The sequence below is a fragment of the Columba livia genome, chromosome 3, assembly GCF_036013475.1.
Source record: "Columba livia isolate bColLiv1 breed racing homer chromosome 3, bColLiv1.pat.W.v2, whole genome shotgun sequence".
NCBI classification, from domain to species: Eukaryota; Metazoa; Chordata; class Aves; order Columbiformes; family Columbidae; genus Columba; species Columba livia.
In genome coordinates this window covers 89,190,050-89,203,689 of record NC_088604.1, presented here as the reverse complement: position 1 = coordinate 89,203,689, position 13,640 = coordinate 89,190,050, and the positions used below count along the sequence as shown (strand labels likewise).

General features: G+C 40.9%; 1 protein-coding gene across 4 annotated transcripts in view; it reads left to right on the top strand.

Annotated features, from left to right (window-relative positions):
• Positions 1–13,640, top strand: part of KCNK5 (potassium two pore domain channel subfamily K member 5) — a 129,975-nt gene that overhangs the window by 16,727 nt on the left and 99,608 nt on the right. For 2 of the 4 annotated variants that reach the window (XM_065058153.1, XM_065058151.1), the window contains exon 2: positions 8,857–13,640. This exon is cut by the window's right edge. The exons of 1 other annotated variant lie outside the window; for it this stretch is intronic. The gene's annotated coding sequence lies outside the window, so the exon portion shown is untranslated. The remainder of the gene's footprint in view (positions 1–8,856) is intronic. One more of the 4 variants, XM_065058152.1, reaches the window with a different exon arrangement.

The window sequence follows — 13,640 nt, the reverse complement described above, 5'->3', positions numbered from 1 at the left end:
TATCCTTTGTAAATTAGTGGCTTAAATCGGTACAGGTGGCTACTTACTAATTGAATCGGGGCAAAAGTTTAATGTAATTAGGTCTTATAATATGAGCCTGCTATCTCTGTAAATAAATATTCTGCCTGATGGAAAAGGGGAATGCAATAAAAAACTCGTCTTTTTCAGTACTGTTAGGCTGTGGCTTAGGGAACCATGTGCTTGGTAGTGTCTCCTCTTCCAGTAGTGAGGTAGTATCAGGACAGATAATTTTTGTGATTACTGTTGAGCACCTTTTTGGTTTTAAAATATATTTTTTTCAAAAGCGGGGGGGGGTGGTGGTTACATCTCTTTTGTAAGTACATGGAAGCTTACAGTTGAAATGGAGTTGAGTTTGAATGTCTAGGCAACTATCTGTCATGCTCCGAAGTTCTGGGTAACAATTCAAAGGTTTCTCAGAAAGAGAATTATTATAATAGAACAATATCTATGCCTTTTAAAATTGTCATTTCTTAGGACTGAGATTCAAACAGTTGATTTGGGTTTTGGTTGGTTGGTGGTTTTTGGTGGTAGTGTTTGTTTTTTTACCAGAGATAAACTGATATATGTGTTTTAAGCTACCACTAAGCCGTTAGAAGTACCTCTGATGTCAATGCATGTTACAGTAAGAACCTCTGATAAGTTGTCACTGTTGGAGGGGATGGTAGCAATGTGGCATTCAGAAACTATGCATACTGGAACAGGATAAAATGAACTTCAAGAAAATACACAAAAGCTATTTTAAGATCATCAATGCTGAACAAGGTTTCATAGGATTATTGTATTATAAAGCTGCCAATGTTAACATACTTGCAAATGTGATCTCCAAAACTTTTTATTCCTTTCCAAGTTTTGAGTTAAGGTACCTTTATTTTTGAGGGAATTTGTACTAGAAGAAGTTCCTAATTAAAAAAAAAAAAAAAAAAAAGGTAGATCTATAGAGCTTGAGTCTAGGTGCTGGAACTACCTCTTGGGGCGGAAACAATGCAGTATAAGATAGAGGCTTTGAAACTGTTTTATTGTTTATGGAAATATGCAACCTGTTTCTTTCATGTTCCCTGCTACTGACTTAAACTCACTGGAACATAAGATTTAGTTGAGTTACACAAGTTTCCAAAATAGCTGAATTAAATCAAAAGCATGTGTACCAAAGTAACTTGTAACAGATGAAAACAGAAAGAAAGGGAAAATAATAGGAAAGGAAATGTGGACAAGCCTGTGGAGTTTGTTACTCATTCCGAAGGAACCTGCTTATCAAACTCAATTAGGTTCATACATTTCTTTTTGGTAATGCCTTTAAAAACCATCTCTTAAATAAATGAATCTGTCTAAATTTAGTCAGTAATTATGCAAAGACTTCAGACAGCCACGTGTCTGAGTGAATAAAAAGACTCAATGCATAAAGTCAGGTTGTACAAATCTGCCGCCAGAGGTAAAACTGAAGAAGACACAGATGTGGAACCGAACAAGGAGGCACACAGGGTCAAAAAGAAAGGATGAGTTGAGGCAAGCAGAAATCCAGTGAAGCAGCATTTGGCCAACTGGCTATGATGAACAAAGAATGGATAATTGGGGGAACTTTCAGTATAATAAAGAATTCGGATTAACCCAATTTAGATAACTGCTGATCAAAAGGGCATGATTGTGCCATAACTGCCATTATTCTGTACATAACTCTATTACAGGTTGGAGTTGTAAGACAGGGGTTTTAAAGAATTTCAGTTTTTGTCCAGATTAACACTGTGGTTAATCCATTTTCCTGGTAATCTTTCTGATACTCCCAATTAGAAGATTATCCTAACATTGCAGATCCCCTGCACCTCAAATAGGTGAACATGGTGCCTCCCAAATACAAGTTTAAATCAGTATGCTTTGGGTTAAAATATAAAAATGCTAATTTTATGAGGTATAGCACAGAGAAATGTGGGGGACTACAGTGGGTCCACGGATTCCCTGACGCAGGGCATGGGAACAGAAATTAGCCTTGAAGATATTAAGGCCTACCCGTGAGAAAGATGGGAGTAAAGGAATACCTGGAGATATGAAGGTGTACCTGTGAGAGAGAAGGGAGTAAAATAGTAACATTGATGATAGCAAAATTAGCCAATGAGATGTTACTGCTGTGACTTGTAACCAATAGCAAAGAGACACATGAATGGTAAAACTGTATAAAAATGCATTTGTGGCAATAAATGGCATCTACTACTTTCATCCTGGAAGAACTTGGTCTATGTTGTTTGTTCATCTCAACTGCGACAGAAAAATATAATTGTATAAGGCAAATGGAGTGCATGACTGTTTGATGTACTGAAACTATTGCAGACAGTGCCTGGCAGTTTGGTTTTACATGGTTTTGCTGTCAACAAAGCTTAGTGAGGATTTTAAATAGTTATGGGCTTCAAAATAAGGTAGAATTGCTCTTTATTAAGCAATGAATATAAGTCAAGGGTTTAATGGAACATAACCAGTTTAGGTACAGCCAAAATAACGCCCCATCTCAGATCTTACTTAATAAGGAAACCCAAGCATCATCATCGTTTGGATGAGAAACTTTTGAAATCTAACAGCATTTCCTAGTCCAGAGATTCAAAAATCCTGAGCATACTTTTCAATGTTTATCCTTTGAATTTCAAACTGTTATTGGAATGCACAGCATTGTGTCTATGTGTGTTTGTATGAAAGAAAGAGAGAAAAAAATGGTGCTGCCTGTGTTCCCAAGCCCCATTAATCCCTACAGCACATTCCCCACACAGCTCCAACCCCTTTCCCAGCAAATAAAACAATCTCTTCTCTTATGATTTCTTCTTCATAAAGCATTTCTTTTTCACACTTTCTTCTGTTCTTGCCTCTGCCTAATCAGTCTTGCTCCAGTGCGAGTTCTCTCACTGTTCCCAGGCCAAAATCAGCTCGGCTCCTCTAGCTTTTCCTCTGTGTGCTCAAACCCTTCTTCTGTGCCAGGAAGAACTACATCCAGGAGTCTTCTCCACTATGCTAGGTCCAACATTGTATAAAAAGTAAATAGAAGGAGGATGAGCAGAGGATTTGCAGGAACTACTTTTCCTGCTCACACTCTCTTTTTTTAGGATCCTAACTCTGCAGAGGGTTGAGATCTCCCTGATATCTGCAGCAGTTCTGATCTTCTGCTCTTCTCCATGAGGGAAGGGGGCCCAGATGGTCTCAGATGGCTTGCTTTCAGGTTGGTTGTCATTCACTGCAAAGCTGAAGCTTTCAGTGTCCGCTGCAGCCACACTCCAAACTCATTTGGCTTGTGGAGAATTTGAAGGAATTTAGAACACTTAAGATTTCAGGAAAAGCCTGGAAAAAGGTGGTGATGGCTTCACATAAGTTTGTCCTCCTTTTGATACAGCATTAGTTGCAATAATTCAGGAAGTACTGTGCAGCAATGAGTGACCAAGGGAACTGAGCAGGGAATGGTCTTCCCTGGGGATCTCTCTTGAGATCCATCAACCCCCGGATTTTATTACTGTTTGTTCCATGATACTGTCACCTTCTGAGCTCAGAACAGAATGTTTCAGCTGAGCAATGAGTTGAAGGGATAAAGAGTGAATATGAGGCTTTGATGTGACATAAAATATAATGATAACTAGTAGCCACAGAAGAGTATACACTACAGTGTTCTTGTTACAATGATGCACTAAAACTTTGGAAAGTCTGGGACCTGTCAGAGAATTTCTGCATGATTTCAAAACTAAGGATATTTACCACTCTATCTGCATCACCCTCTATATAACCTGTAATTCTCAGAGTAACAGTACAATATTTCTGCTGTGCATGGAGTGGGATTGACTGAATCCAGAAAATAATGAAAGGAGATAACCAAACCAGTGGGAAAAGAAAAAAAAAAAAGCCAAACAGGTGGACAGGACCCAAGTCTTACTCAAGTACAGTGAAGTGCCTTTGTCTGGACTATTTCCAGATGTTAGATGTAAAGCCAATGCTTTGTCTTGGAAAAATGAAGTGCTTGGAGCTCCTATCCTCCTATCTGGGAAGGAGGGATCTGTTTTCAAGTCTCCACTCTGACTCAGGTAGGGCAGGCCAGCAGCATGACATGAGTGCCATCTACGTAAGGTTCATGAGCAGGCCACCACAGTCACTCTTGAAACTGTTTCACTGCTCGTAAATTATTAACTTGGCTGAGAGGTGGGGATCTATTACTCTCTTGCTTGATGAATCACTATGTGTGTAAATCCTTATGTGGATTTAGCTCTTATGGAATGACTAAAATAGGAAGAGAAAGAATAGTCTGGTACTTGGATGGCAGTGGCCAGCAGTGTGAAGAATTGCTGTCACAGATGTCATTAAGTTAGCTTTCTTGGAACTAAACGTTTCATGGTTCTCAGACACTATATAACATCTTGGTATTAGACGAACTTGTCCCATAGTGAAGCCTTTAGCCCTGAGAAAGGTAAGCATGTTCCTATATAACGTACAGGAATAGTTAAATACGTAACCAGGAGATCTCTCTTGCTCTTTAGCAAGGAATTGTCCATGAAAGCCTGCAAAAAAAAAAAAAAAAAAAAAGCACAGAAATTAAAAGAGCAAAGGATAGTTGTAGAAATATCTGACTGACTCACGCAGGCACCTGTTTCCACACAGCACTTGGCCACAAATCCTTCTGCAGAGACAGACTTCTACATTTCACTTTTCTGTTTGTGGAAACCAGAGACAACTCAAAACAGCTAGCAGGTTAGGGAAGTCACTTGGGTCAAAGTGACACAGGTTCATATTTCTGTGTGATTGCAATTAAGAGATTGAAGTCTGTATTATAGCAAATGCCCCAGGCTAAACAGAAGTTAATCTTTCTCAGCCTCCTGAGCTAAATATTTGTTGCAGGAATAGAAAGGAGAACAAACCCAGGTACCAGTATAAGTTGGGGAATGACCTGTTGGAGAGCAGTGTAGGGGAAAGGGACCTGGGGGTCCTGGTGGACAGCAGGATGACCATGAGCCAGCACTGTGCCCTTGTGGCCAGGAAGGCCAATGGCATCCTGGGGTGTATTAGAAGGGGGGTGGTTAGTAGGTCCAGAGAGGTTCTCCTTCCCCTCTACTCTGCCCTGGTGAGACCGCATCTAGAATATTGTGTCCAGTTCTGGGCCCCTCAGTTCAAGAAGGACAGGGAACTGCTGGAGAGAGTCCAGCACAGGGCAACAAAGATGCTAAAGGGAGTGGAGCATCTCCCGTGTGAGGAAAGGCTGAGGGAGCTGGGGCTCTGGAGCTTGGAGGAGACTGAGGGGTGACCTTATTAATGTTTATGAATATGTAAAGGGTGAGTGTCACAAGAATGGAGCCAGGCTCTTCTCGGTGACAACCAATATTAGGACAAGGGGCAATGGGTACAAACTGGAACACAAGAGGTTCCACTTAAATATGAGAAGAAACTTCTTCACAGTGAGGGTGACAGAACACTGGAACAGGCTGCCCAGGGGGGGTGTGGAGTCTCCTTCTCTGGACACATTCGTGTGCAATCTCATCTGGGTGTTCCTGCTCTGGTGGGAGGATTGGACTAGATGATCTTTTGAGGTCCCTCTCAATCTCTAACATTCTGTGATTCTGTGAAAGGAGTGAGTCAGTGATTGACCCTATAATTCATTAGTGAAGGTATGGGGGATGTGAAAATGTGACATTTAAGATCCATTCCCATGAATGTTAAATAGTTATACCAAGTGGGACAAGTGTACCTGCAGAGCTTGAAAAAGACTTGCCTCAAGGTATCTAGTAGCGCCACTTCAGGAGGGGCAGAGATTTCAAACCTTCACCCCTAATCCTAAGTGAGCATCTGCTGAATAGCTTGTACCAATTTTGAGAATGTCACTAGCCTCTAAATTGGAGGGCTGAGGTACCTATGGAGAGATTGCCACTGGAGAGCCCTGAGGATGCCAGCTGCGATGCAGAACTGCAGAGCATGGTTAAGCTCTGCTGAGCTCAGTTAAATTACATCAGACCTGAATGATCTATTTTAAAGGATGTAGCTGTACCTACAGCTGGAATGACTGTGCAGTGCCATTACACAAAGAAGTGACGTGCAAAAAGAAAGTCAAACTGTGGGTGGGTGAGCAAGTTTCTCACCTATAATCACCCACATCATTTGCTTTACAGTAAAAGGCAGCTGTCAGACACTGCCAATAGGAGCTGCGTCTCCCAGCCTTGCCCTCCCTTATCGTATTTCCGAGCAAGGCCAGCTGATTAAGCAGGGTCTGGTGTGACTGACCTTGCATCTGGTTTGAGACCTGCACAGTAATCTGTTGACTCACTAACAAACACAGATACTAACTTTTGAGTTTGTAGCCATAGATGCCTTCAATCGGATGGGCATGGCAGGTCTAGTTTGGGTCTGGTTAGTTGTCTGTTAACTCACTTTACAGTTCAGCAAGTTCTAACCCAAGACAGTAAGGTTGCTGAATCATGTGCACAGACACACATAGCAGTACGTAATAAGGTAAGAACAGGATTTTGAATGTAATAGGTTAGGTATATGAGGAACGGTGAAGTATAGTAGAGAGGAAATATAGGATCATGTTGTAGGAACGTGTGTTTCTGGAGTAATTCAAACCTTATCTGCACGAGGAAGTATTTGCCAGTCAACTTCAATAGGTATTACTATACCAGGAAACTCTCCCAACAAGTATAAAGCTCGTATTGCTTTCCCCAAGGAAACAAAGGCTTATCTTGTTGGAATAACTGCTGTACTCATTCTCTGGACAAACACAGGCTGGGAAATCTTGGAAGGAGGAGTAAGACCTCTCTTTAGCCTTTCACTTCTATGTAATTCAACTTTGCTAATTGTGAAGTGGAATTAATGTTCCTTATTCTGTAGCTCCCAGAAATACTGAGAGAAGTGACTATTTAAGATATATTTTTTAGAAATAAGATCTCTAATGCACTCCACTAACGTGGCAGAGTGCTGTTAGCATGCTATGAACACCCACACAATCCTCTAAACTAGGTGGTGTCTGTGGTTGGTGGCAGCGTCCATGCAGCTGTTGAGGAAAGTGAGATGTGGTCTGCATGGCTGCCAGTTTCTCAGTGGTAATCTAGTTCCCATTTCTGTGGGACAAAAAATGTCTGAGTGCACCTGAAGCTTCATCAGACATGTCACGCTAAGCCCTAGCTGGTGCCTGTAGACATGTAGTCCTGAATGGGAAGCAAAAACCAGCTTTGGTAAAATCATTTGGTGTACAAGAAACCTGGGGAACGACTGCCACTGCACAGATACCACAGGGCAATTCCAGCCTTCCCTTATCTCCTCCATCTCTAAAATCTTGTTCTTGTTTTTGCTTCTCCTGTTCTTTAAAATGCTTAGTTTGACTGAAAAGGGCACTGTAATGTTGCAGATTGATTTATACTAAAGATTAGGCAAAGAACTCATCTCACCCAATATTAGGCATCTGTGTATAATTTGATCAAAGGCACTTCAAGGATATGATTTCTCTGACCTGTTTTTAGGATAAAATGAATATCACCTGAACAGTGTGTAGGTATTTCATTTGCTTGTATAGGAGGCCTTTTCATTGTGTACATTGAGATGTCAGACGAATCGCATACTAGAGGTCTTTACCCATCCTGCATTTAGACCTCTGATCGTTCTTCTTCCGTGTTGATGGAAATAAAGCAATCAGTTTTGCTTTTATTTTAGGTCAGTTTCACATTTTGGTTTTTAGGCACTTGGCAGCTGTGTAATGTTTGGTTTGCAAACACTCCCAGAGAATGGCTCAATCCAAGCTAATTATTTTCTTTACAAAGAGATAAAGACTCAAACATTTTTCTTTACTCTTGGATTTTTTAAAACATTTTTCTGGTTTTCTACCCCAAAATGTAAGCTCCAGGTTCAAACTACTTACTTCTGTGCCCTATGTTTAAAGATCTCCTCTTTCCACACTTCACCCAGGATTTTTGTGTGGTTCTCTGCTTGGTTTTCATGCAGGTGGAAGCTTTCTTAAAACCCTTCTTTCACAGTCCAGTCATTTGGGGAGTTTTAAAAGGCATGGATATGTCTACTTCATGCAACATAGGCACATGGACTAGCTCTGAGCTGTTCTGCCTAAGCTGGTTCATCTGAACGATGCACAGCAGCCATCTTCGGAGAAACTAGCTTTGGTTTAGAAGCAGCAGGCTTCCTTGGAAAGACCCTTCCTCGCAGGTGTTGTGCTGCACTGCATCTGTTGTGCTTGTGCTGCAAGCCACAATGCTGCTGGACTGTGTCTCTGTGCCTGTGCTCCACTGAGCAATGTGGACAAGCCACCAGCCGTCACTAGACACTGCTATCACTCCTGCTTCCTTATCACGCAATGGAGGGTGCTATTCTTAGGAGCCACGAAAAAAGAATCATAGGGAGTGTTTAAAGCCAGCACTGACTGTAAATTGTTTATAAACACCAAGTCTCACTTAAGCCAATTTCTCATTGAGAAGCTCTCAGGTAAACTGCAGATCCAATGTATACACTTCCTACCTCTCATAAAAGTCTGAAGATCAAGATAAGGGAAGAACAGTAAATACATGCCAGATTCTTCATGAGATAAATGAACATATTGTGATTAAAGGTAGTGGATCATATCTTCAAACAATGTAAATTTGTACAAGCTGATGTCACCCAAGGCCTACAGTCATGTTTTCAGTTTGAATTGAAAGTTAACTTATAAATGTGAGAGATTTAGAGAGCAGGTCAGTCAGAATTGTCCAGTCTTTCTCATTCTGGAGGCCATACAGGAGCTCTGGGCTCTTTCCACATAGTCACCAAGTCAAAAATAGTTGTGATTTACATGTTTCTGGTGCAGGAGGAACACCTTAGATTTCTACTCCCACTTTTCCTTCTCCTTTGTAGATGCAGCAGCTACTACATCCCTTGAAGCAAAAGAGGCTTCCTGTGACACAAAGCAGGCTCTGGATCTGGACAAAACCACTTACCTCTTTGAAATGGTTTGGTGTGTCTATACTGTTGTTGATGTTTGAGGAATGTCTAATGTGGGGTGTGTGAATTCTCATTTGCACAGTATAATCTAGCTATAGGTGTGCTTATAGGCAGCCCAAGAGCCACTTTCAATCCATTGATGAGTACATCTGGTACATCTGTACCATGAACAGTTTCTTCTTTTTTAATCAAATTGTTTTAAATTATATTTATCTGACCACATAATTTAGCACCCAGCTGTTAAGAAGCTGGACAAACCAGCTTTGTAATGTTGGTTTCTCCAGCCTTTCTGAAGGCAGAGATATGAGTTGCAGGAATGTATCTGTTTTGATTCTTTCTTGGTTTTCTATGTCACATATAGAGACTGTTGAAAGGTTTTACTGACCCATATTTTTTGACCATGGACTTTTCCTGCATAGGATAATCAAGACTGAGGAGAATAAGGCCTGCTTGATGTCTCTATGTGCATAAGAAAGATATAGGAATTCTAGCACCACCAGAGATGAAGAAAGCAGGGGAGAAAGAATCAGCTCAAAGGTAACACTATCAGACACTGAAAGCAAATGACATCATCTGTGGGAACTATTTTATTTTTTTTTTTTAAGAGACGCATTAAATGGTTTATCCTCTTCTATGTCTTCAGCTAAAATGTCTCCAGTCTTTTTCTATAAAGATAATTTTCTTCACAGTATTGGAGAATGCAGAAATCAACATGTTGGGCTGGTTTAATTGCTGCTGCACTAAACAGCAGACCTCTGGCATTAATGGAAGGTGCCAATTTAATTGAAAAGAACTAATTTTCCATTTCCTGGATCTGTGAAACATGATTTGAAATATAAATGGGAACCATACCCAAGGGGATGATCCAGATTGATTCATTCAAATTAACATCAGTGTCTGAGTGAATGCGCTTGTGTCAGTTTCTAAGTGATTTTTAAGTTGGATAAATTGAGAAGCAGATAGAGAGATGAATGAATAGGTTAGCGGGTGAGATGTGAGCATAGTGCAGAAGTCATGGTTACCTGAACAGAAGAGAGCACAAACGGAAGGAGCTGCTGGATGCAGGAATGCATCTTAGAGCATCAGGGCAGTGACATTTTTAAATCCATCCTTCTTCTCTTGATCAGCCCACCAAAAGATAAGAAATGTCCCTGAGGCCTGAGATAGGTCCCTCACTTGACACATGTTCTGCTTTGCCGGGGAAGGAAGCCCCTCTCCATGGGGCAGTGGAGGTGTTACAGAGCCATATATCCAGCACTTGGTGTTCTGAGGGCCCTGCCAAGGATGCTCTGGGTAATGCAAGTCTGGTAACCACAGAACAGCTAGTCAGAGGTGAGGCAAAGTAACACCAGTGGCAAGGTGCACTGAAGTTGATGGAGCAGTGATGAAGTCTAATTCACTGCGTCTTCTTGCAGAGTTTAGAAGAGGTATGAAGTGAAGGTGTGCAGCAGTATTGTCCAGCTTTAAATGATGTAGGTTATCTAGGCTGTAAAATACTTCATTTTCCTTTCAATGGCTTCCATACAACAGCTATAAATGTGCCTATCTTTCCCTACTGCTCCATTTATTGCTGCCAGTCTCAGGCCTGCTGTTATCCCACTACTTATTGTTACTGGTTTCAGCAGCTCCGAAACAAGGATAAAACACCCTATTCATTGGAGCAGGAATCTGGGAATTTCCACAACCTTCAATATCACTGTTTTCCCCTCTCTTTATATACATTCTTTTGCAGACTTGCAGCAGAAAGGTTACCTGATCCAGGTTTTTCCCTGTCTCTGGTGGGAATTTATTTATATGGTAGGATGAGAGGAGTGCTCATGAAAGTTAGGAGCCATACAAGCTGTCTTGCTGTTTTGGGGGAAGCCGTATGTACTAGATATTCAGGTTTATTACCTTAAGGTGATTTGTGAATGCTGGGCTATGTCTGCCCTTTCACTATTACAGAGATGCCCACAAGAATTGGCCTGTATGAACTTTTTATTGTACTGTTTTTCATGAACACCAAATTATGCATGGGTTAGTTTGTTATTGCTGGGTCACTCATGCATACTTGTACAGTCAAGCTAGATACCGATTTGGATTGTACTTTCTGTTATAAAAGCGTGCACAGCTATATGTAAACCTACACCAAAAACATCTGCATTCATATACTAAATCTCAGCTTTTTCTTTGCCTGCATTACTTGAGGCAGAACACGTCTTGCATTAACCTCATACATGGGTTGTAGGAAGACCAGTGCAAATCAGTGAACTGGGTCATTGGCTGGTAGTTTAGAGGTCTGGACTCTGTTATCTGTTTTTATTTTGACCTGTTGCTTGACCCTGGGATCTCTCTTTGTTCATCTTGTCTATTCAAATTGATGGGTTTCATTCACAGTCTGTACTGGATACAAGTACTCAAGACAAAAGAATCAGGGTTTCAGGATAGGTCTGCATTGTAGTCTTCAGCTGTGCTCTTGCCTGTGCATTTGCCTAAACCCTCTACTGTGTCTGCACAAAAATCTTGTTTGCATGGCTTGGATTATATGATAAAATTCAAGCTATTCCCAGATGCTAATCAGTGGATTCCTGAGAATGCCTTTTGTTATGTATTCTTGGGTTGAAAAGAACTGTTGACTAAAATCACTTGTATCCTGGAGCTCCTGCACACCAGCTCCCCATCCACCCCACTTCCTCAAGGAAGCGCAGTAGCTGCTGGTTACATCCAAGCAGGAGCCAGGTGAGCACAGCAGGCACCAATAGAATTTATAAGATACATAGCAGTTTCCCATTTCCTTGCAAGCCACGCAACCATCATCATCCAATTATTGGCCAGTATACCTGACTCATGTACCCAAGTGACGAGTCCCAGTATGACTGGCTGTGGGGATTTCCAGGCTGTCTCCCTTTCTTCTGCCCTCTCACTTGCATGAATGGTGGAGATGCTGTGCCAGGGCAGGGCGCCTGCAAAGTCCTCCCAAAACTGTCTTGTCAGACTGGGACCCACCCCAGAGTGAGTATTTTCCTAGCATGGAGCCCATGTGTGTTACCTGAGTTGCTTCAACCATTAGCAAAGAAACCCACTGATACAGTATAAAGGCCTTTTACCTCTCAGACTTTGGGATATGAGTGTTACGAAGTGTTTCACACCCTGTCTAATCCATGACTGGTGCTGGTTTGAGTCTCATTTCTAGGCATGGCAGGACAGGAGTTGCTGTTATTCCACAAATTTCTTAACACTCCAATCATATTTTAAGAGCATAAGATTTATCACTCTCGCTATTATGCAGTTTTTGTCAATCATTATGGCTGGCAAATATCAAATATTTCATGTCTGAAAATTAACATTTTTACTGGCCCTAATATTGCAGCTAATGTATGAGGTTACTCACTTTCCCTGCTCCAAAGCTGTGATTGTTGATGACAGTTCTGCTGATGAGAAGAGATGTAGGAAGACCCACCTAAATCCCTTTATCTGTCCACAAATGTTGCTGTTTCCTGACAATGCCATTAAGTAGGGGCCTCAATAATTTAAGATACAAATCTGACCAGTGATGTGTTTTGTCCGTGAAACAAACATCTGTTATTCACCATAGTAAACAAATCACTCTTTTCAAAGTAATTTGCCTATTGGATTATAATTTAACCCTTATCAGGAGTGTGAACCAGGGACCTGAACAATGACAGTTAAGGAAAGTTAAGTGTTGTTTCCTTGTTCCTTGCAAGTGGTTGTGCAGAAAATTGATATTGTAGCTTTTGTTCAGCATGTGTACTCATAAACTCCTATCCCTTTCCTGCTCACAACCATTAAAAATTACAGCATCCAAGAAGGACTGCTTCTACAGAAAAGGGTGGAGAGCCCAAATCCTTCACCTTACAGGTAACTGGCAGTGCATGGAAAATTGCACATGGATTGAGCTACTAAGTTCTTCCAAAAAAGAAACATATCTATTAAACTGACTATCAGGTGTCTTGCATTTTGTGGGTGCTTGGATTAATGGTTAAAAACAAAGTCTGGAGACTCAGATCATGCTAGCTGTAATTCTGTTGACATCAGTGTGATCAGGATTGAGGTCACTATTTCTTGACTTTTGTAGGTCACAGAGCCTTTTGCAGCTGTGATAATTAAGCCTCAGAGCAGTTCTCTGAAATGTTTTACATCACAGTTATGCACTGAGTTCAAGACTTTTTTTAAAACTAATTTTCAAGATACTGAGAATTAATTTTATTTCCTTTTTGTCTCTGCTACAAGTCCACATTATCTCCTGGGAGACTGGCTGGCTGTAAGTGACCTGAAGGCCACAAATTAGATGCTACAGGTAGGAGTAAGACCAAGAAGTCTTGTCTCTATGACTTCTAGACTTAAAATATTGCTTATTCAGCAATGTGTTTTTCAAACACTTGTGATCCAGATTTCTTTAAAGAGACACATCATGACACTTTTTAAAAAACATTAGCCTACTCCCATGCTTTGCAAACCCTTTTCATTCTGTTTTATAGGTCAGATCAATTCCAATACACAGACAAGCTGGTCATAAGAAAATAATTCATTAATCTCAAACCAGATGTAACTGGTGAGATTTTTAGTTACAATTCTGTCAATGAAAATTAAATGAAATTACAATCCCTTGCATAGGGATTTGCTTGGAGTGAAATTTACCCAATGTAGACACTCACATCTGAATGGGGTACTAACTGTTCATGTTAAATAATGGAGAG